This window comes from Nothoprocta perdicaria, unplaced genomic scaffold, assembly GCF_003342845.1.
Source record: "Nothoprocta perdicaria isolate Ctin4 unplaced genomic scaffold, notPer1 scaffold_237, whole genome shotgun sequence".
Classification (NCBI taxonomy): Eukaryota; Metazoa; Chordata; class Aves; order Tinamiformes; family Tinamidae; genus Nothoprocta; species Nothoprocta perdicaria.
This window is the reverse complement of record NW_020455463.1, coordinates 987,761-1,009,519: the sequence shown is the minus strand read 5'-3', so window position 1 is coordinate 1,009,519 and position 21,759 is coordinate 987,761.

Below are 21,759 nucleotides of genomic sequence, written 5' to 3'. Positions count from 1 at the left end.
AAGGAAGGTATTGAGCATTGATATAGTGATTGCAGTAACTAAAACAGTGTCCCACTTACTCCACATTGCCAATGAAAAGTCTGTGGACGACACTTTAAGCTAGACGAAGGCCAAATTCTGAGGACTGAGATGGATTGAGGGATTTGGGTTGTTTCTTTAGATTTGCTATGTGTTTTCTGGGTGTTTTTGACCTTTTCCTGTTTGTTCTTCCAAGTCTTCAGAGTCTTACTGTTTCCTTGCCATGAAAAAAATCCATTGAACAGACAGTATGCATGGAAAGTTAAAAAAAAACATCAAGGAATAAAAGGTACTACTGAATTCTTGCTTCCAACCACATGCTCAGTGTTATCGGTGGGTGTTACAGCGCTATTTTAACAGTTATTGTCACTAGTCAAGAATATCTGTGCAAAATAGTCTTTTGGACATACATGTTTTATATCTGCATAGTAGTGGAAAGTAAGCTTCGTGTTTTAGGGCAACTATATTTTCATATTATTCATCAGCGATGCAATTTACTAAAACTATCAGTTGCAGAATCAAGCATAACTTTTTAGATCCATCTGTGCGTTCTTTAACACTTACCTCTGGAAGAATTTGATCATGCTCCTGATGAGCTGAAATCCATCACATAATTTTACAGGGTGGTACGGGTTGAATCAGCTTGTCATCTAAGTGAAGCCTGCATCCAGGGAAGGAAAATTTGTGTAAGAAAAAAAGAAAATAGCTAAATATAGTTCAGTTTGATAAAACTAATATTTTGAGTCCTTATCCTTAACTATATTCACATTTTGAAATACAAATGCTAATGCAAATTTCCCTTATCTTGAACCTCCTTTCCAACTTTTATCTGAAGGGAGGGCCCCCAAGTTAGTGAATTAGTTCAGTTTTCAGATTCATCCCATCTAGATTTAAGAATTCAAGAGAGGCAAAAATTAAATTAAAATATTGAAAAAATAAACTTGTGCTTGGAGCTGCTTTCTCACCACCTCACACTGGTATGGTGGAGACAAATGACTTTTGGTTTTGTAGAGTATTCCTTCCCTTGTTTGACGTGACTGGTCTTTCTCTGTATCCTTTCAATAGAACCAATATTTCTGTGTAGAAAGTGCTTGCTGCTTCCCAGGATTTTTTTTCAAAGAATTTGAAATAGATTCTACAAACTTGACTCTGTTACAACCTACTTTCCTAATCTTAAGAATATTACCTATTTTGGCTGTGCCTTGGGTCTTGCTCTGATTAGTGAATATGGCAAGTTTTTCTTCACTACTGAGACTATAATCAAGTCAGAACAGGCACAGCTTGTTATAATACTTGGTATAATTAAATGCTAATTTGTATGTAGAATGGTTTCAACAGTAACTGTAATAGCAACATGCAACAACTTTGGAGGTTGCCATGCTAGACATCTGACAGCAGGCCCTGCTCCTGCACTCGTAGGGTGTAAAGTGGACTGAAGAGTTCAACTGATATCCATCTTGACTACCTATTGACTGACTCAGAAAGTCTAAGATATGTGATAGGAAGCTAATGATCATTTTCTAGGCACTGGGATTGCTTAAGTGTTTCTGAATGTGTTTATGATGGGAGGTTGTACGCTAGTAAGATTTATTAGGCCTGGCAGTCTGTGTGCATGTTTGTTACGTGATTAATACAGTTAACAGTTCTGAACCAACAACCTCCAAATATTGTCTCAGAACTTGCCAAGGAAAATCTGCAGCTCCATCCAGCCCATCCAGAGAACAGTAGCAGCTTTTGTACTACTTCATTTCAGTGTCTAATATGTTGTCGTGCAATGACGGAGATGGTGGTGACGGCAAGAGGAGAAGACTTGAAATAGTCTTAGATAAAAAGATTCCAAAATGCAGATAAAGATTAGGAAGATGTGCATGTAGAGAGATGGTTGGACAAAACCAAGCAATTCCTAAGACTGTTATTGATTCAAAGTCCTAGTGCTGTGGGTATAAAATCTTGTGTTCCCAGGCCTGCTTTCAAGAGGGAAACCCATCCTGTAAAGCTGAGATCGATTGCCTGAAGAGAGCCATTTTCTACAAGGAGAGATGTACTAGAGTAGCCAGGTCTGGCAGCTATGGCTCAGGCTCACACAGTAGACCTGTGTCTTTCTTCAGCTGCAACTGGAAGCCAGGTGGGATGCACTTCTGCACCTCAGATGACACTAGTTGGTTGTATATGGGAAACAGTTGAGCTCTTTGTTGCTCCATCAGTGGAGTGAAGAGTGTCTTAGAGAAAGTTTCCTTACTCTTTGGACACAGTTGCCTATTTTGATCACTTCTCAGTTCAGGACAGGAGGAGGGACACACAGGTATTTAAGCACATATAAGGTGCATATATTTAAGTTATTTAAGTTTTTATTATTATTATTTTATTTTATTTGTTGACAGAATCACACCCTGAGTATATAATCTCCCCTTGGTGTTTACAATTGTCTTATAGGATCTAGAAGAGAGATGCTTCTATCCTTAGAGAAGAAGCCTAGACAATTCTTTTCAGCTAAATATCTAGAGTTTCATTCATCTGACATGGCAAAGTCATCTTTTGCATTTCATCTATCACTTCAGGCAGATATAAGGTTAGACCCATAAAATAATGGAAGGCCCTAGGAGATGTGATAAGGAATCTCAAATATGTTTATAGATCTACATTTACACAAATTACATGAATTGAACCACTTGGCGAGACAAATCCACTTAAACCACATTGCTTTATTTTTTTCTTCAAGAACTCATTCAAGTACATGCTCCAAAGCCGTGAGACAGCTGTGTTGCTCTGAGGAGATATTCAAACTACAGAGATCAGACTATAAGGAGAACTGTCTGCAGTTTCCCACAGCAAATGGTCACCATGAAATACAATTAACACTAGTATAGCATTTAGGAAGATTGAAACTTTTTTTTTTTTTTTTTTTTTTTTGTAGAGCAGTATAAATAAATTATTGATCTGGAAGGCAATGGAAATCCTCCCATAACTTTCAAACATTTACAGCTACTGTAGTTTCCTCTACAGATTTTATGGAGAAGCAAGTATTTTCAGCATGATTCAGCTGATCTTTTTAAAAATATCTTATGCCGTGGATGTCATTGACCCTCCTGACAGGATCTCTAGTAAGCGTAAAGGTCACTCAGTATCACAAGATCTGATGGAGACATCTATAATTCAGAAATCTATATTGAAAAATATGAATTTCTCCACCTAGTGCAATACTGTCTATGGTTGTCACTGCATCTGCTATCTGCAAGTGAAATTTAAATTGGTTCTTCTCATGTCTCAGCTGTGTTTATTAGGCAGAATAGAAGATTTTCAAGACAGGACTACAAAATATAAGGCAGACTCAGAATGAGATCTCCAATACTTTTCATTAACCTGTTTAATTCTTTTTCTCCTCTCCTCTCCTCTCAAAAATCCCTGACAATACTCAGATGCTTTATCTCCATTTTGACTGCGGATCAGCCTTCCCTAACACTACAAATCACCTTATCCAAATTAGGGAAGGACCTATTAAACTCAATAAGATTAAAAGACTTGAACATGGGTAGCAGTGATCCTTTTCTGCAACTCCATTATCCAAATAGCAAATCTTTCCAAAATTGTTCCAAGTTACAAGAAACCACTAGCAATACAGCATTGAGAAGGAGAATTAAGAAGCTGGTCACTTACCTAAAAGGGTTTCCAAGGACCAGTAAAATTGAGACCATCCTGAGATGGGATGATTGTTTTGTAATTTTTTTTCGGCACTTCCATAGATTCATAGAGCTGAATAGATTAAAAGCCAGAAAAGACTATTATGATAAACTGACTGAATCTCCATAACTAACTGGACCGTAATATTTTAATACATAGATCCTGAATAGTTCAAAAATTTGTGATTGAACTCTGATACATACTTTAGAATGGTAGCCGACGGCAGTTCAAATGATGAAGGGTTAATCACAGCTCCATGAAAACTCTTCCCAATATCATTTATGCTTATTGATTTTTATTTTAATCACTCTAATTTTCCTAACTTCATTGTCTGGTATCTTCTGATACAAATAAGCGTATCTCAAAGAAGGAATAAAAGATATGAAGTTATACAAAGATATTTTTCTGTTTCGGGAGCAAATGCCCCACACACATACTGTCTGCTAATAAATTAGTTCTTGCAGCAGCCACAGTAAATATGGTTGGCACAGATTTTGCAGTTACATCATGACTGCTAGTAGAAAACGACTTCAAGCACTCAAGCCGAGGCTGCACCTATCACAGAGGGTTATCTGGGCCATGAGTGAATATGGAAACACATGTCATTTTCCATCCCATACACAGAACTGGCTCTCTGTGCAGTTCTGCAGCTCAATACAGTGCGTTCCACACAGCAATCAAAACAACACCCCCATCTCCTTTTCAAGTGTAACTCCCTGCTGACCTCCTCAAAGGGCAACATCCCAGGGCAGGAATATTTATGGAAAGCAGCTCTGCTTGTTTGCACCATGATGTTAACACAGTTTCCCCAGATGCATTGTGTTCCCGGCTCCTTGTCTCAGTTCCAGGTCCAAAATCAGAGAGGGATTTTTACCAGCAGCTGAAATAATGTGACCACTGCTTGCTTGCACTGATCCATCATATTTCATTGTGCCTACCTGGTATTTTTTATTCTTTTGTTACTAACTTGATTTGCAAACCAATTGCCACAAATACCATAAACACATCTTAGGTAGCTAGGATCCTTTACAACAGATCACAAGGTACAGCTTGGCCTAATGGGTCATTTTTATATACAACAGTCTTTAGTTAACCTAACATTTGTCAGAATTAAGTCAATTGAACTACTTGTATGCTAGAGGCTTACAGTAGGTGATTTATAAAAGACTATGGTTGTGTATGATTTTTCTTTGTCTTGTTCCATGGTTCATGTCAGGCTGAAGTCAAAAGACAGTGGACACCCAGGCAGCATGGACAGCAGGGAAGCTTGGGCATCAGAAATACTGCAATAGCCTCAAAAACCCTTGAAATGGGCTGAACAGCAGCAGCAAAGCTGTAAATCTCAAGACAAATACACTAAGAACGTGTAAAAGAAACAGATATTTTCCTGTAGGTTTTGGGAGAAAAAAAATAAAGTCAAAGAAAAACCTTGGCTTCAGGCTCACTCAGGGCACAACCTGTCCAAGCCCACACAGAGAGCCAAGAGCAGAGGCTTTGCTAAAGCTCGGGGTCTCACTTCTCCCTCTGGCTGCCCACGGCATCTGTGCAAATAACCCTGCTCTAAAAGTATCATCCTGATGGGGAAACTCAACGAGGGGTCCAAGAAGTGCTGCCACTGCTGAGCTGACCACAAAGGAGAGATTTGGATGCGCAGACAGGACCTCAGCCACAGGCAGTCATCTGACAGTGAATGGCTAGCCTCGCTTTGGATTTCAAGGTTATTGTCCCAATTCCTCTCCTATGGTTACCTCAAACCAATCAGGATCCAGGATAGGGTTTTTATTTTCTTTCCTTTTTTTTTTTTTCATTTTTTTTTTTCTTTTGTGGGGAGGAGGGTTTATGTGAAGCAAAATGTAAGTTTTGTAAAATTACACTGGGTCCTATTTCTTTTGGCCACCACATCTAGCTGTGCAGGGAACAGAAAAGCCACATGAAGTAAATAATAAAGTCAGAAAAGTACTATAGCCATTTTTTTTTTCTTCTTCTTTCCTTTTGGAAATTATTTAAGGGTGTATTGGACATATCCCTCAAATGTAGCGCAGTATGCAAAGCAGATGAAAATAATCCATTCTTGAGCAGAAAAAATGCACCCAAGAGGCACAGCTCATCTCTAACTATCTATACAGGAGACCCCCATCCTTTATGTATAGTCCATGGAAGGCCATACAGGGTGTCCCTGACTGGTACCTCAAGGCATCGCAGACTGTGTGGGCATTTTAGGGACTGAGATGACCCCAAGCGTTGCTCATGCCACATTAACAAGTCCTTGTTACACTCCTTAAAGTTTAGTCCTACCTTTTTGCAACCATAACCACAACCCTTTTCAGCACCTGAACATTTGTTGTCAGCAACAAAAAAAAAATAAGTAGCAATGACATCTGTAATTCTGTTAATTAATCTGTATATGTGTCTGTCTATGTGAATAAAAAAATAATTGGGCATTATGGGCTCCATTTACAAGGCTCCCCGTGGAGTGATGAGGATATTTTGAAATGTTAGTCAGTAGGATATTGTGGTTTGGCTAAAGTATACCAGTGATTCTGAGACGGGAGTCTGAGTTTCACTGTGGGCTCAGGCTAGTGCCTGTGCAGCATCTTTAATTTAGCTGAATACAGATGAGTGCTCAAGGACCATGTTGAACAGAGTGCCAGAAACCCTAGTTTCCACCCAGTGGAAGCTGGAAACCCTTCCACCCAGTGGAAGCTGGAAGGTTTTTATCAGTCCATAAAAAGAGTCAGAATGTGTGTACAAGTTAGAGAAAAAAGTGATGAGTCTAGTTGTAAAAATAATGAGCATTAATGACCAATAATGGCCATTCTCACTTTTGCAGGTGATGAGGACCTTAATCTCATTCTTTGAACAATGGTCAGAGACATCTGTGCTCTCTCCTAGGAATCCTCTAGTGGTGACCAATTTGGTGCTCCTGTCAGGTGAAACTGCAGGATTATAGGCCTGTGTTACCTAATGGTGCCAATATATTCAGTATGAATGAGATGGTGGCGTAGGAAGACATGAGACTTTCTCTGTGAGTCATGTACAGAGCAGGCTGCTGCGTTTTATCTGTTGACAATTATTTAGTTTATTTATCAGGTAAAAACAAGAGTGAAAATATTGACAGAAACTTGAGCTGCACCATGGCATACACCTAGGAGTGTTGGAAAATTAAGCAACGAAAAAGAGAGATTAGAGGGTGAGATTTGTCTGTCCTGATGTTTGCAACTCAGAAGTTGAAAAATTAGATGCTTCCATAGGCGACTGAATCACTTCCAAGATAGCTATCTCCAATTAGTGAGCTGTCTCCTGTGGACAGCATCTTTCTTATTAGTTGTAGTTGGGTGACTCAAATCAGAAAGCTCTACTTTTGGATGGCAACTCACCACTTTCCATTAGGAGCCTTGCTGATAAGTTTCACTAATAAGAAATGGTATGTTGAGAAACAGGAAAAAAGGATTTCTGGAGAATTTCTTTTTTGGTTAAAAAATATTTAAGATGCAAGTTACAACTTTGCAACTCTTTGTTATGATTGTTAGAATTGTTAGAAGTGTCAGACTGACACTTTGAGAGAACCTGCTGTTTCCTATGTGCCCATGATATTGTCAGGTCCTTGGTATAGTTCACTGGTTCTTTGCACCAGTGAAGCAATCCAGCAGAGAAGCAATTACATATTTGGGTAATAATACAAAATAAAACTGTATCAGACCCAAAGAAATGAAAAATGTATACAGTCATTATTTGTTACCTATTTCATACACTATTGCCTATCCTGATATCTACCTTGATATCTGGTGCATGTTTTCCTGCCTGCAGAGATTGCAGATGGATCTGGTGCAATGTGCCGTCGTGGTGCCTCTCACAAAACCCCTCCCAGACCAGAATCTTCCTGTGTCCTAAACTTCAGAAAACATATTGCTGTCAGGTCAGGCTAGCCTGACAGTTTCCATTATGTTAGCTCATAAAAGTGAGGGATGGGGTTCATCACAAAATTAAAATCTGGACATGAAAGACTTTTTCTGCCCATTTCCATCACTGCTGGGGGCTTGTGTATGGACGTTGCTTTGATTTACTTGCCGCCCTGAATGTCCTCTGTGTTCTTCCCTTTTGTAACTCCTAAAAATTCTGATGCAAGAGCCATTGCAAGCTTGCTGCATTGATTCATGCTATTTTCTTTAGTTGAGAAACTCTGGAAAGTATTATCACTCAAAAAATCCATATCTGTAGTAAAATCATATCCGCAAAGAACATTCCAGACCTTTGCCAGCTTTCAAGACAAAACTTTCTAAGGTTTCACACTCTGAAGAGTAGGATCTCATCAAAAACAACTGCTGGGAACAACAGTCTTTTGCCCATACCATTCCGTGAGAGACTAAACTTCTGTCCAATTAGAATACTATTCTTTTTATTTTTGTAATATGTGGCCCTATGAGGCCCGGTGGAAAAGAAATTTGTCTCTGATGTGTTTTTTTTTTTTTTTTTTTCCAGAAATCAAGAATTGTATCAAACTCATGGCCTCTTCCTTTCTTCCTCTTTTTCATTCAGACAATATCCCACCATTATATATGTAACCTTTGGGAAAATGCCCCTTCCCTCTCCAATTTTTTAAACTACCTTTTCCTTTATTATCTTCCTTTCTGTTTATGTGCCATTTTCATATTTACTGAGTTCATGAAAAAGGCAGCCAAAAGTTCTTCATCTACCATCATGATAATTTTCTATTTGTTTCCTATCTCTTCCTTGGAGTTTTATTGAAATATTTCTCTTTTCTTTGACCCCTTCATTTATTTTGCCCCCTCATAAAATGACTAAAATTATAGCAAATGTAAAACCTCTGGGGGAAAACAAAAATAACATTTTAGACTGTGAAGCAGTTGATATGCAAATGTAAAATGTTTCCAATAAAAATGTCTTCAAAGTCATAAATATTTTTATGTAGCAAACATGACATTTTTTATATACTGAAAAATAGAAAATGGCAGAGAAATAAAGCTTGCAGATTTGCAAGCAAACTGGTTAGTTATTTTATTTCACTGGTGGTGAACTATGTAGGTACCAATTCACTGGTAGCAAACTATCTAGATTTCTTCTTTTGATTTCTTTTTTTTTTTTTTTTTTCACTGAATCCTAATAGTTAAAATTCAGCTTGTGATTGATCTGTCTCACTTTGCACAGTGTTAAAATTCATGAGCAATTCATGGCATAGTACTGGAGATACTATGCTTTGGTAGAAAATTCTTCTCTGCTATTGTTACTGGGAATATTTACTGACTAGCTAATGTCTAGGAGTGTTGTGTTTCAAGAGCCTGCAAACTTGGCTTGCAAAGAGTCACTTTTGAATCTTCATCCAGTTTATGTCAGAGAGAGAGATCACATGCTATTTTGAAAGGACTACGCCAAATTAATCTCATTTAACTTAAATAACCTAAAAGTTAGTCATCCATTCCAAAACAGCATTTCATGACACTCCAGTATTAACTACAAGGACATACACATTGCTATGTGGTGATTTATTCCATCTATCTGAGATGACTCTCTCAGGTTGTGGGCTACTGTTCCCAGGAAGAGTTCAATCTTTTTCTTTGCTTTTAGGAGGGTCTAGAGAAGTAGCTTAAACTTCTAACTCTTTGCCAGCTGTATTTAGGTAGGTTGTCTGACTCCAGAACACGGGTTAGATAGAGGTCTTCTCAGTTTTAACATTTGCGAATGTCTAGAAGTCTATGTCCAATTTGGAAATATATTTGAGATATAGTTAAAGTTCAGAAAATTTTACCTGAAACAAAACCTAGCTCGAGAGTCTAATTTATATAAATCCTCATCCTGACCTAGAAAAGTGGATTTTAGCCTGGAGACCTTGCAGCAAACTACAGATTCAGCTGGGAAATATTCTGTAAAGAAAGTGCTGTAGGAATTACCAACTAAATTACTTTAGTCCCTTTGGGACCTAAAATTAGTTATTTTGTTTTATTTATTATTTATGTGTCTTTCCTTCTGTTTTTTAAATGCTCTGGTCTCTTGTAGTCTATGACCTGTAAGTCTCACATTAAAGTGCTTGTATGAGACAGTTGCACTTTTAATAATTACAGCACAGTTGACATCATCTTTGGGAAATGCCCTGGTAGTGTTTGGGATAGTTAAATCAATCATCACCATTCTTCAGCTAACTTGCATGCTGCAACTCTAGCAGTTGGAATAAAACCAAGAGGAAGTGAGAGGAGGACTGTACAGATGTTGCCTCATTAGTAGATGACTTGACCATCTATGTGCAAACACCAGGGACACGAGCTGAGCTCTGTCCTGCTTGTACTAAAGCACATGTTTGATGTTTCCTGACATCAACTTTGTCACAGTGGGAAATTTCTCAGAGACCATCATTCACACAAACCACCACTCTTTCTCCTGTAGTTAATGATGGCTTGGCTGCTAATGAGGGATTACTGGAGAGCAGATGCATGTGGCCAGAGGAAGGCCTGCCTTCACCAGTGACTATAAAATCACACTTGGTGACTAAGTCAGTTGGAGATGTCCATCCTGAAGACATATGTATCTAGTGCATTGAATTCCATCATCATCTTTTTTATTCCTCATATCCCCCCTAACTGTGGGCTCATACCTCCACATGCCTTATCTTCTGGATAAGAATCTGACTTCTATTATGGAAAAAATAAAAAGACTAAAGTTAATATTATTTCTCACTGCTTAATAGGAAAAAAAATATCTACAACCCAGGAGAGACACAAAAAGTTATTTTCATTAATGCTTAAGCAGTAAGTATTATATTTTTCATGTTCCATTTGTCACATTTGTGATGCTAGAATTTTGGATGAGAGACTAAATACGAACATGCCATCTTCAGGAAATTCATATATCACTAAAATCCTAAGGAATCATAAAAATAAATATCATTGCTTTTTTGGTTGATGAGCATAACCCTAAAGAGGAAAGAAACTGAACTTCATTCATCTTCAAGACAGCAATGGTCTCCTTGTGCAAAAATAATCCTCTGGAGTAATACTAATAATCCTGGACAATTCTGGGGAAAATGGCAGGATACTGATACCTTATCATAGTTGCTTATAGTCTGAAGCAGGGACTTTGTCTCCTTCTTTCAAATTGCATTGACATGGAGACTATTCCATGTTTCAGCCTGGTTCTCGGAACATGGAAACATTTAGCTGCATTATGGTTGTTGTCCATATGGTTACACCCCCCTTTAATATAATCTACAGCAATGATATTCTGCACACACGTATTTCTTCCAGCATGTAAGTCATAAAGTGAGATACAACAGCTCAAATGTCGTTAAAGCAGTGCAGAAATTATCCTGAAGACAAATTGTTTAAATTGCAAATATTGGATTCAGATCAGCTTTGGGGAAATGATGCATCATAATGCAAATGAAACCCAAATGTGATTTTGACTAGTCATCTATTCCCTATATTGTGGAAACTACAATTCACTCATTTATTGATTGGGTTGTAACTTGGCTCGCACAGTTCAGTTCATGTAGAGAGTTTAAACCATTGAATCTAGCTATGTCGAACCACTCTAGGGGTAAAGAGAGCCAAAGAATGCCTCTATGTGAAAATGTATATAAACTATTGCTTTCTTTTAGTTTCCGCCATAATAAATAGAAAAAATATGCCCTTGAAACTATTCTTCCTACTGTCTCCATTGCTGGGATACACACATTCTTCAAAATCCTTGATTTATGCATTTCTATAAAACACATCTTTGCAAAGGACAAGTTATGTTGCCTTTTTCCACTAGGCAACAAACTGAATAAAAATCGGGATCACAGCTTCAATGTGAAATAACATTCATTTCAACTAATTTCAAACATGGGATTAGACTTGCAGAGTCCAACACCTCTATGTAGGTGTATAAACATAAGTGTCTATTTGTGACATGTGAACTAGGTGTCCAGTTTTACAGACAAAATGAAGCTGAGATGAAGCTCAAATTGTATAAACATGGGCATCTAGGGCTATTTAAAAAGACTATGGGTACCATGAGACAGTTGAGTCTGGCAGGTATGAACATGGCCCAGAGACCCTTCTGGAGCTGAAATGAGGCATGACCATTCAAATACTGCTAAACATTTTTTTAGACATAATTGTCCTTGCTAATACTTTCAGTAGTGTCTATTATGTAATTTAGTTTAAGCCAAAGCTGACAACTCCATTTAGGTTACATGTATCATTGCTTAAGAACTGCATATATATATAGATGTCTTTCATGATTTTTCCTCTTTGTTATATGCATAATAAGATAACAATCCTCTTGATGTTTTAGAACCAGAAAAAGGAACTTAAATGGAAAAAACAATCCAACCAAAATTATATATATATTTAAATAGAAAATAAAATATATATTTTAGTGTAGCAATGGCAGTTTGCTAATTCATTCTTTATAGTCAAGTGGTTATAGCTGAAAAAAAGAAAAAGAGATAATAGACAAACATTAATTTCAGCAATTTCTAAACAATATTTTTTCAAAATTTTATGTTATTTCTTGAAAATAATTTTCTGAAACTACAGATTTCCCTAGTATAAGAAAATAAAAAGTATTTCAAAACAGCTATATGGCTAATTGCATTTTCTCTTTCTGTTAAAGAGAATAATTATTGAAAAATTCTTTTTTTTCTGTAAATGGAGTAACTGACTATCTCCCTTTTTGGAACATAACAACCAAAAAAAATGCTAAGAGCTGGAGGAGACAAAGGCAGAGTCTAACTAACTTTTTATTGCTATTATTTAGTTCTTAATTTAAAGTTTGGCTAGGAAATATCTGCAAAGCTCTGCTCATGCCTCACCTCATACATACCATTCAAAATTCAGTCTCCATTCAAAATTAAACCAGTCTCCATTCAAAATTAAACAAGACTCTTTTTACGGTTGTTAAATGTTCCATTCTCTGGACTTCATCAGGCTTAGCTGACTCTTCTTTAAACCACAGGAAATGACCTAACACTATTCACCATGTAGATCTTTATGGCAGGATGGACAATGAGGTAGAAAAGTGATTCCCTCTTTGACTCAGGAATTGGTCTCAGGTGTTTGAATAAGAACTACGGCTATAAAAGACTATCAATCTCTCTTTTCTGTGCCTCTAAGGGGGTCTAAAATTGGGTGAGATGAGTCTTGGTCACAGACTTTAGAAACTATATCTGAACTTTCTAAAAAGCAATGAAGAGCTTATCCATCTCTGGGGCAATACTAACTAATCCTTGCAGGAATGTGATGGGTAATGGCAAGGAATTCCATGGTGCCTGCAAGGCACATCCTGGACCATGATGTTTTAGCACATGGTGCTCTGCAAGTGCACAGTGAGAGACAAGCTGAGCTCTGAAGAGTTTGCAGTCCAAACACAGTGAAAAAGCAAAAATCAGGAATCAGGAGTTTTCCAAGGTCACAAAGTAAAAAAGCAGGAACTCTTAAGAAAGGGAACTCACAGGTCTGAAACCATAACCCACTGCACTAGCCATTAGCCTAGATTGATTTCCCTTCTGGTATGGGGTTTAGAAATTAAAATTGTCTTGACTGTTTATCCTTCTCTCGAGCCATCCACTTACAACCATTCCTTGCTTCCTTGAACCATTCTCTTGCTCCTTCACCATCCAACTACCTTCCCCTTTAATTCCCTTGAGAAAGTTACCTGAAGATTAATGTAAAATCAAGACTTCATAAACTATTCTCCTGCTAGTGGATTTAGTCCAGACTCTCAACGGCACCCAAATGTGTATTTTGGGGTGTAATTATAAGGCATATACTCCACAGAGAGCTCATTTATCCTGAAATGAATATGGAAGACATGTTAAACAAGATGCTTTCTCTTTCTTTTTCCTTTTTTTTTTTCTTTCACCTCACAGCACACCATCAAGACACAAAGCTGCAGTTCCACTGGAAATAATGAAGTGAGATGTTCCATAAAGTTATTTCCAGCTGATGGACTACATGCTACAGAAATGTACAGGAGAGTCCCAGAGGAAACTAAGTCACTCAGGCTTGCAGCAGTTTCAGCCCAGCAGTGTATGGGAGATCCATACCTCACTGCTTGTAAGAGATGTTTTCATACAAGCAGAAGTACAGATGTTAAACTGATTTTTCTGCATTTTGTACTTGCTACCAGGATGTCGCCTACTGTTAAGTTTAAGCGAACATCAGCCGAGGTAATCATTGGTAATCATTTTGATTATTTTGGCCCCTGAGGACTTGGCCTCGGGGTCAGATAAGAGCTTGGGGAAGCACGTCTCAAGCTAGACTCACTTGTGAACATCCCTGAGCTAATTTTTCACAGGGAAAGTTAGGAGCAAAAGTGTCAAATGTGGAAAGCGGGCAAATTGAGGACATTTCACATTGGACTGAGACAGTTCAGTGTTTCTGGCAGACAGTGAGGCTGGTGCTCTGATTCAACTCAAACAGAGCCATTTCTTCCTTGGGCTCCCCGCTGACAAGTTCAGAAGAACTTGGCTTTGGATGACGAACGTGTCTCAGGAAAAACAAGACCTAGTCATCCACTTTTGAACTAAACCTGAACCCAAACTGAACTTTCATTTGAACCTGGAAAAAAACTTTTTTGTTGTTGTTTTTGCTCCCTTCTCCACCCCGCTCTGTCAGAATAGTTTTAAGCTGTACCTAAAAGTGCTAAGCATGGTAAAAATTTGTAATATAGGATATGGTTCTCTGTAGACAAAGTGAACTTCCTCTGCAGCATTCACCAGTGCAAGCAGCAGCAGATATGTAAAGAGATCCTGAACTCTTGCTTGTGCCCACTTCTTTACCAACCTGGCTAAAACAACAGATTAAAGTATGAGAGAGAAGAAATTTCAGCACTTTAAAAATAGGAGGGTGAAAGTCAGACAACCTGAGCAATTTATCGCACGTCAACCACCTTTCAAGCAGAGGATAGGTGGAAACCCAGACTCCTGAATTCTAGATTGATCCATCAGACTTGTTGGGACTAGAACATTAGTATTAATGTTATTCTCTCAGCCATAAAAATTCTGGAAAAATGAAGTGATATCCATTCCAGGTTCAGAATTTTGAGATCCAGGAAGAATCCCAATCACAAGAACAGCAAGAACACAGTGTCTTTAGTGCCTGCTCAAACTTGCCGTCTTCTGTAGACATAATACTCTAATAACATTTTAGGTGAAAATCATATATCTTCATTTCTTTGAAGCCAGTGGCATTGCTACTCCTGGTTTCTGCTGAAGCAGCATTTTTCCTATTAGCTTCATAAGAACCAAAATAAACCAGAATTTTCATTTCAATAACAAGTCCGTTTAGAAGTCTGAGTCGCTGATAGAAACTGCCCTGGAAAATAGTGGATATCTTGCCCTGCATCAGGAAACATCATGAGCAATAAAGCTCCTCCTTTGTTACAGAGAGTGGAAGAAGTTGCATGTTACCTTCTCCTTGTTTCATTCCAAACAGTGTGACCCCTGGAATTCCTTGAGATCTTTCCAAAACAGAACAGGTAGAATATATGTTCCTCTGTCCTAACAACCAGTACCAGAAGCCAGTAGCATTTACTTTGCATTAAGACACAAAGCTGCAGATTTAGTATCTTGTGGTAAAGAGTGGCCTGTTAATAACAGGACAGGATACAGAGCCAGCCACCAATGTTCAAAGAGCGGCTAATGCTTTGCGTGAGAAAGAATTGCAGAGGAAAAGTAATAAAAAGAAAAAAAGAAAAAGACAAGATATGATCTGATGCGAAGCATTTGCTCCTGAGCCACCTGGGAGTTCTCTCCAGGAGCAGGCTCTGTTCTAGTCAAATATCGCTGCGGCTGCCTCTTTTGGCTGAAAAAAGCCAGATCCTGCCCTTTGTCAAGTAATGTTCATGAATTGCATCCAAAACTAAGCATTTAAATATAGCAAAGATGACATCTTTGTCTTGTATGACAGCTCTGTGGTTGGTGGACTGCGTGTAGCTGAGATGCAGGACTGACTACTAGAAGAGTCAAAGGGCTAGTCTATGTACTGGGTTCAACATGAGGTGTAGCTCTGCAAGCTAATCCTGAGAGATTGAAATCTGTGCCTAGAGGGAAAGTTTTTGCCTTAACATGATACTTCCCTCCAGTTAATTATCCTTGATTAAAAAGAAAAGTTTTTCAATAAAAGTTACAATATTCTTTTAACATATATCTACTTCACTGCTTCTCGAAAGGTGCAGGGCTTCTGGGAGTGCCCTAAAATACAAAGCACAGACTTTGGGAAATGAGAACCTTCTGCATCTTTGCCTGAAAAACCTGGTATTTCTTGCCATTGAACAGAAATAAACACCTCCATGGGCCCAGAATCCCATGGACATGTAGCAAAGTCATGGAAAGTGGGACAAATTGATTGACATTATATATTAGGCATTCTGGTGAACCCCTCTGTGCAAAATGTGTGCCTGGAGGCTGAATTCTGTTGCAGCTGATGGTACTGTCCCATGTGTCTCAAAATCAAAGCCTACACTTTTATTCTGACGAGAAAGTCAGTTTTGGGATGTGGACTAGTCCCTGTGGGTTTTTCTTGGTTGAAGCTGCACCTTCTTTAGAGACACATGATATCTTAGCCCTGTTTGGAGTTACCATGTCAGATCATCATCTCACATAGCCTGGCAAAGCTCCATGAAAGTTAACAAGTCTTCTCTCCATTTACCCCATCAGAAGATACATCCCAGAACACTTAGCTCTTCCTACTTTCAATGTAGTTATGTATTATGGCTTATGAAAAAGGTGGACTGTGGCTTCTGGCCAGAACATACCAAAGTTTTAAAGTTCACCGTATGAAAATAAACGACTGATACTCAGATGAGTATGTTATATGTATAAATCTTTCTCTTGCTCTCTTTCTTTATATATAGGTGCTTATATATATATATATATATTTGTACAGTTCTCTGTCTTGGCTGGGGCCTGTTTTGGAAAGGAGACAGCACTGAAGTTATTAAGAATCTCTACTCATGTTAAAATACCTCTTTAGTACAACAAAACATACTATTGTTGAACTGGGAAAAGATATTCCATAAATCTCCCAAAGTCAAACACCGTGACGGGAATATGGAAAAATAGATCTGTATATTAACTGCTCTTTTAACAGCATTATTTGACCCTTAGTAAAAACAAACAGAGGAAAGAAAAACGTTACAAGCACAGAAAAAATTCTCTGACTCTTATCAAAAGCACATTTGAAGAGAGGCCTTGGAGGCATCTATTCTTTAATGGGCTATGCTTGATTTATTGATGATTATGTAGCAAAAAAAATTAATGTAGTCATTCCAAGGCCACGAGTGGTGCAGGGATTCAATTTATTAGACCTTGGAATCAGGGAATATCTTTCTTTCTTTTTTTTTTTTTTTATTATTATGATTTCTCCTTCTTTCAAAGAGCCCCGTTTGACCATCAGTGTGAAGCAATTTGACGGGCAGGTCCCTCGGCACTGAGCTCTACCTCACTCGTTTTCCGTAAGTAACTGGCCACACGAGAGCAGCCCTGCAGCTTTCGTTTACACAGCTGTATGCCGGAGCACAGAGTTCACTGAGGTTTTTTTTCAGGCCTCTTTCAGCATCTCTCTTCACCTTCCCAGCATGCAGACCCACGCGCTTGTATCTGTCACCGCTTCTGGTCCATGGGCTTCATGGAGATAAAGGAAGGGCATAGAGGATGTGTGGAAGACAGTGGTGGAGGTGAGCAGCAAGGGAAAAATTCAGAGGGTTAATAGAGTGAGGAGAGATTTGCATTTTCCACTAGCTTGAGCTTTGACAGTCATGGGATGCCAATCACCCAGTGGAAGCTCTGATTTATCCCTTTTGATTGAACTGTTGCCACTGATTTAGTCCAGACTTTCAGTGATGATAGCATCCTTTCTTTTTTCCTCTATTTTTTTCCTTATCCCTTCTCCTGAGAGTGATAAACTACTTTTTCTTTTTTCAATGCAATGCAAAAAGGTTCCTCTTCCCCTAGAAAACAGCCTTGCCCCAGCAGCAATCAACCAGCTGCCTTCACTTGACTTAGAGCCAAAGATGGGAAAACAACAGAGTTTCCAGTGTGTTTGCAGCACCAAACATCCAAAATGAAAATTGAAATGATGACTGTTGGCTCGGCAAGAAACTCAATATTTATCATCAGCTAAAAATGAAATATACCAGGTATGTTATTTTCTACGCAGAAACAAACTGCTTTGCGTTCTCATCTGTGCTGTGGGAATTAATGACCATATGGGAGATGTAGTCTGCCTTGAGAACCTGGTCCATAAATAAAAGTGAGACCAGAAGGTATAAGCAACACTAGTGACGCAAGGAACACTGGTAGCAGGGCAGGATAACACCTTTCAGCTGGAATCGTTCTCCTTTTTGTGTATTGAAGTTTTCAGTGAAATTTCAAATTAGTCAAATAGCCCACAGAAAAGAGACACTTTTTTTTTCTTCTTCTTTTTACTAGAGTTTAAGTGAAAGCTCTCTTTTCTGTTGAAAAATGATTTTGACAGAAATGTTTTTTCTGGCTATTCTTCAGGATAGTGTGGCTGCTCCTCCCATACTCTTCCTTCAAAACCCCCTTTAAAAGACTGGTTTTATGGGATGACTACAAATTAAAGAAAAGGAAAGAAAAAAGGGTTATGATTAAAGTCCCTTTCTGCACGGGCCATTGTGTTGTAGATTTAGCAATTTGGTTTCACAAGTTCCACATCTTGGCATGTCTTTTTTCTTTTTTCTCCAAATTTCTTGTTCCAGAATTGATTGCAATTTCTTCAAGTCAGGGACCAGTTCTTTATTTTTATCTTTTTTAATATCTTTTATATTTGCACACTCTCGAGTAAAATGATGGTTTGTGGAATATGGTGATACAAATAGATAATTCTGGTGTTAATACTACTACTTTTTTAGCAGTACTCATAGCTGGAGTTACTGTAGCCACATTTCTTCCTTGTAAAGACTGAGGAGTTGACTTTCTGAAATATGCTTCTCTTTTTAAAGGTGGGAATCAGGGAAGTATTATCTGATATGGCTCACATCTCCCCTCTGGAATTTCTTATTTTCCTATATTCTTATATATTTCTTATTTTCCTATTGATTGCAGGATCCTCAGATGACATCATGAGATATTGACAATAAATGAGATAACTCCCACTTCTTGCACCTATCCTGTTACTTATGTCCCAAGGCTGGATAAACAAATTCAGGAACAAGATTCTGTCCACATCAAGGAAGTCATAAAGCAAAAGAGGAGCCTGAATGTATGAAAGAGGAGGTGGGAAAAGGATATCTTTTTTTTTGGCAGATGAATAGAGATGTTTCAATAGAGACTGTTCTCTGCTGAGATGTGTGATTAGGAGAGATGAGCCTGGATTTTTAGCCTACACACCATCATTTAGATAAACTGTAAAACATGTCATAAGAATTCTGTTTTTCATACTGTGCAAACAGATTAAAATGATAAAATAAAATAATTAGAATACAATAAAAATGGAAAAAAAAAATACCTCTGCACAAAACCTCAAGAGCCCTAGGGAATGAAATGTCTGCTTCTGCATTTTCTGGCTAGTGACTGTTCAGTGGGACAGCTATATCTCACAATGACTGAAAAAGACCAGTTAACTACAGGGTTTCATTGGCCTCAGAGAGGAAGACAGTTGGACATGAACATGGTGCAGAGAGTCTTAGGCTGCAATCCAGACTTAGATATTGCCAGTCCTGGAAGAAAGCATGGAATGGCTTCCCAGCTGCAAGTCATTAATCACAGGATTTTTCTTCTGTATAGAGGTAGAGGACAACTCACCAAGAACACAGGAGTCTTCACGTGCATCAAAAATCACTAGAGCATGTGTGAGAAAATGCAAAGATTTAGAGCTTTCCAAAGTAAAGAGTACACAGAAAAGAAAAAAGGACTATGAGAAGGTTCATCTAACAACAAATGTTTCCCAGGCTTCTATTTAATCTAATTTTATGTCCTGCATTGTCTCCATGCATTCAGCATCTTAAGTGCATTGGCCCTCCCAGCAATGCGAGATTAGGCAAGTTTATTGCCCTTCTATGTCCTAGGTAAGGAACTTTAGAACAGAGGGGAATATATGAATCTATCCTATCTAGCTTTATATCCTAAATTAATCAGGTGCTAATCAATGAGGAGTGAGAGGTAGCTCCACACAGCCATTCAGATCTTGGATGGGGCTCATTCTCGAGGTCATCCAATCCATGTATTGGCTCTAGAAAAGCTCTGAGAAACACATTCAGAAATGCAAAGGCTTATGTCACAATTTTAAAAACCTGGAATTTAAACTGAAATTTTAAATCTAGAATTTCCGGGTAGGAGAATCACACATTGGTGCTCTGTCAGCTAGAAAGGGAAAAAAATTCATTTGACTTTATACATATAAGAGCTGAGTTGTCACGTAGATCCTTCCCACAGGTACATTACTTGGGACAAATAATCACCTCCAAAAGTGATCATGTCTACTCTTTGGTTATACAGGTATTTTCTTCTGATTATATTTCCCAGGCAATAAAATCAGATAGGCATTCTGGAAAATAACTTTCATAGAAATCATAATATTTCAAAAATGAACTTGGCTAATATGCATATATATTCCTCCGTTTAAGGCGTATGCCTGGAAATTGAGACATTTACAAAATGAGAATAATGAGCTCAAATTTATCAGCCTTGCCTGTTTACTGGCCTCCGGTGGCATCCCATCTTGCGTGTACATGCAATGTCTTTTAAGAGTGTGGCATTGCTCTCTGTTGGGCCACTAAACAACCCGGTCAGCACATGACAATAATAGAACCTGGACCTCTGCCAACCACAATAGTGATATTTCCTGGAGTATTCACAGAGTTTCCAGCTCTGCAGACAGGGTGTAGCATTGTAAACGTAAACGGCATGGTATTTAAATATCCAGCTACAAACATTCAAAAGTGACTCACGGTCTTGGGTGCTTCCTATTTTGCTAAGGTGACCCTAAATACCACCACTTAATGAAGCTCAATTGTCAGCAAATCTTAAATTTCCATTTTTTGAAGATCAAGTCGTTTTATGATTTTTATAAATATATATATGCACCATATATATATACACATATATATTCACACCTATATGTATTTATACATATATATATATATATGTCTGTATATATTTTTATATGCAAACATGTGTATAACTCCAAATTCAATAAATTAAAGAGGATTGAATTTTTTAAAATTGATGATAGTTCTATGTGTATGACAATTTAGTCCTGGATGGATTTTGGATGGGATATCACCTTAAGTTTCTGCTTTGCTCTTGAAAATAAATTGATTTACCGTTAACCAGTACTTGTCTGAGAGGTAACAAACCAGAAAAGGTTTATCTGTTTCTAAAGGGAATAAATACTAGCATAAAGTATTTCTAACAAGCAGCACATGGCCATTACAAATAATAACTGGTATCCTTGAAACCTCTACAGTTTCGTCATTTTTAAGTGAAAACGATTGAGAGGTTCAGAAGGCACCGGAGAGGCTGACATATTTTCAGTATCCGTTTAAAAGCCTTGTTTGCACAGAAAAGCAGAATAAATACTGCAGTCCTGAGGGTATCTCCATGCTGTTGGTTTCAGTGATTGACACCTAGTGCCATTCTCTACACTCTTAAAAATATGTGAGCAAAACATATTGGAGGAGTAATTCCTTCCTCTGCTTATCTCCCCACCGATAGGAATTTGCAAGCCTTGTCAGGTGACTGAGAAATCTTTCAGAAACTTGTTTTTCACAGTAGTGATTGGGAGCTGTGCGTTTGGCTATGATAGCTTTTATTTGGCATACAGTACCATCTGGTGTATAATTGTACCAGAATACTGTAGAAATGGAGCTGAAAAAGTATAGCCAAGAAAGGAAGGAAATATATTCTGTCATATCTGCTTTTTAGGAGAATAGGAGCTTTTTAGGAGCTGTATTAGACAAGAAAGTGTGGAAGATCTATTGGAAATAGAAATGCGAGTGAAATGTAAAAGGGAAAAATGGTAAACAAAGATCTACAATTCCTTTTATTTGATTGAGGAGAAATAAAGCTGTGAGTTGGAGTAGCAGAGTGAAAGCAATTTAAAAAAA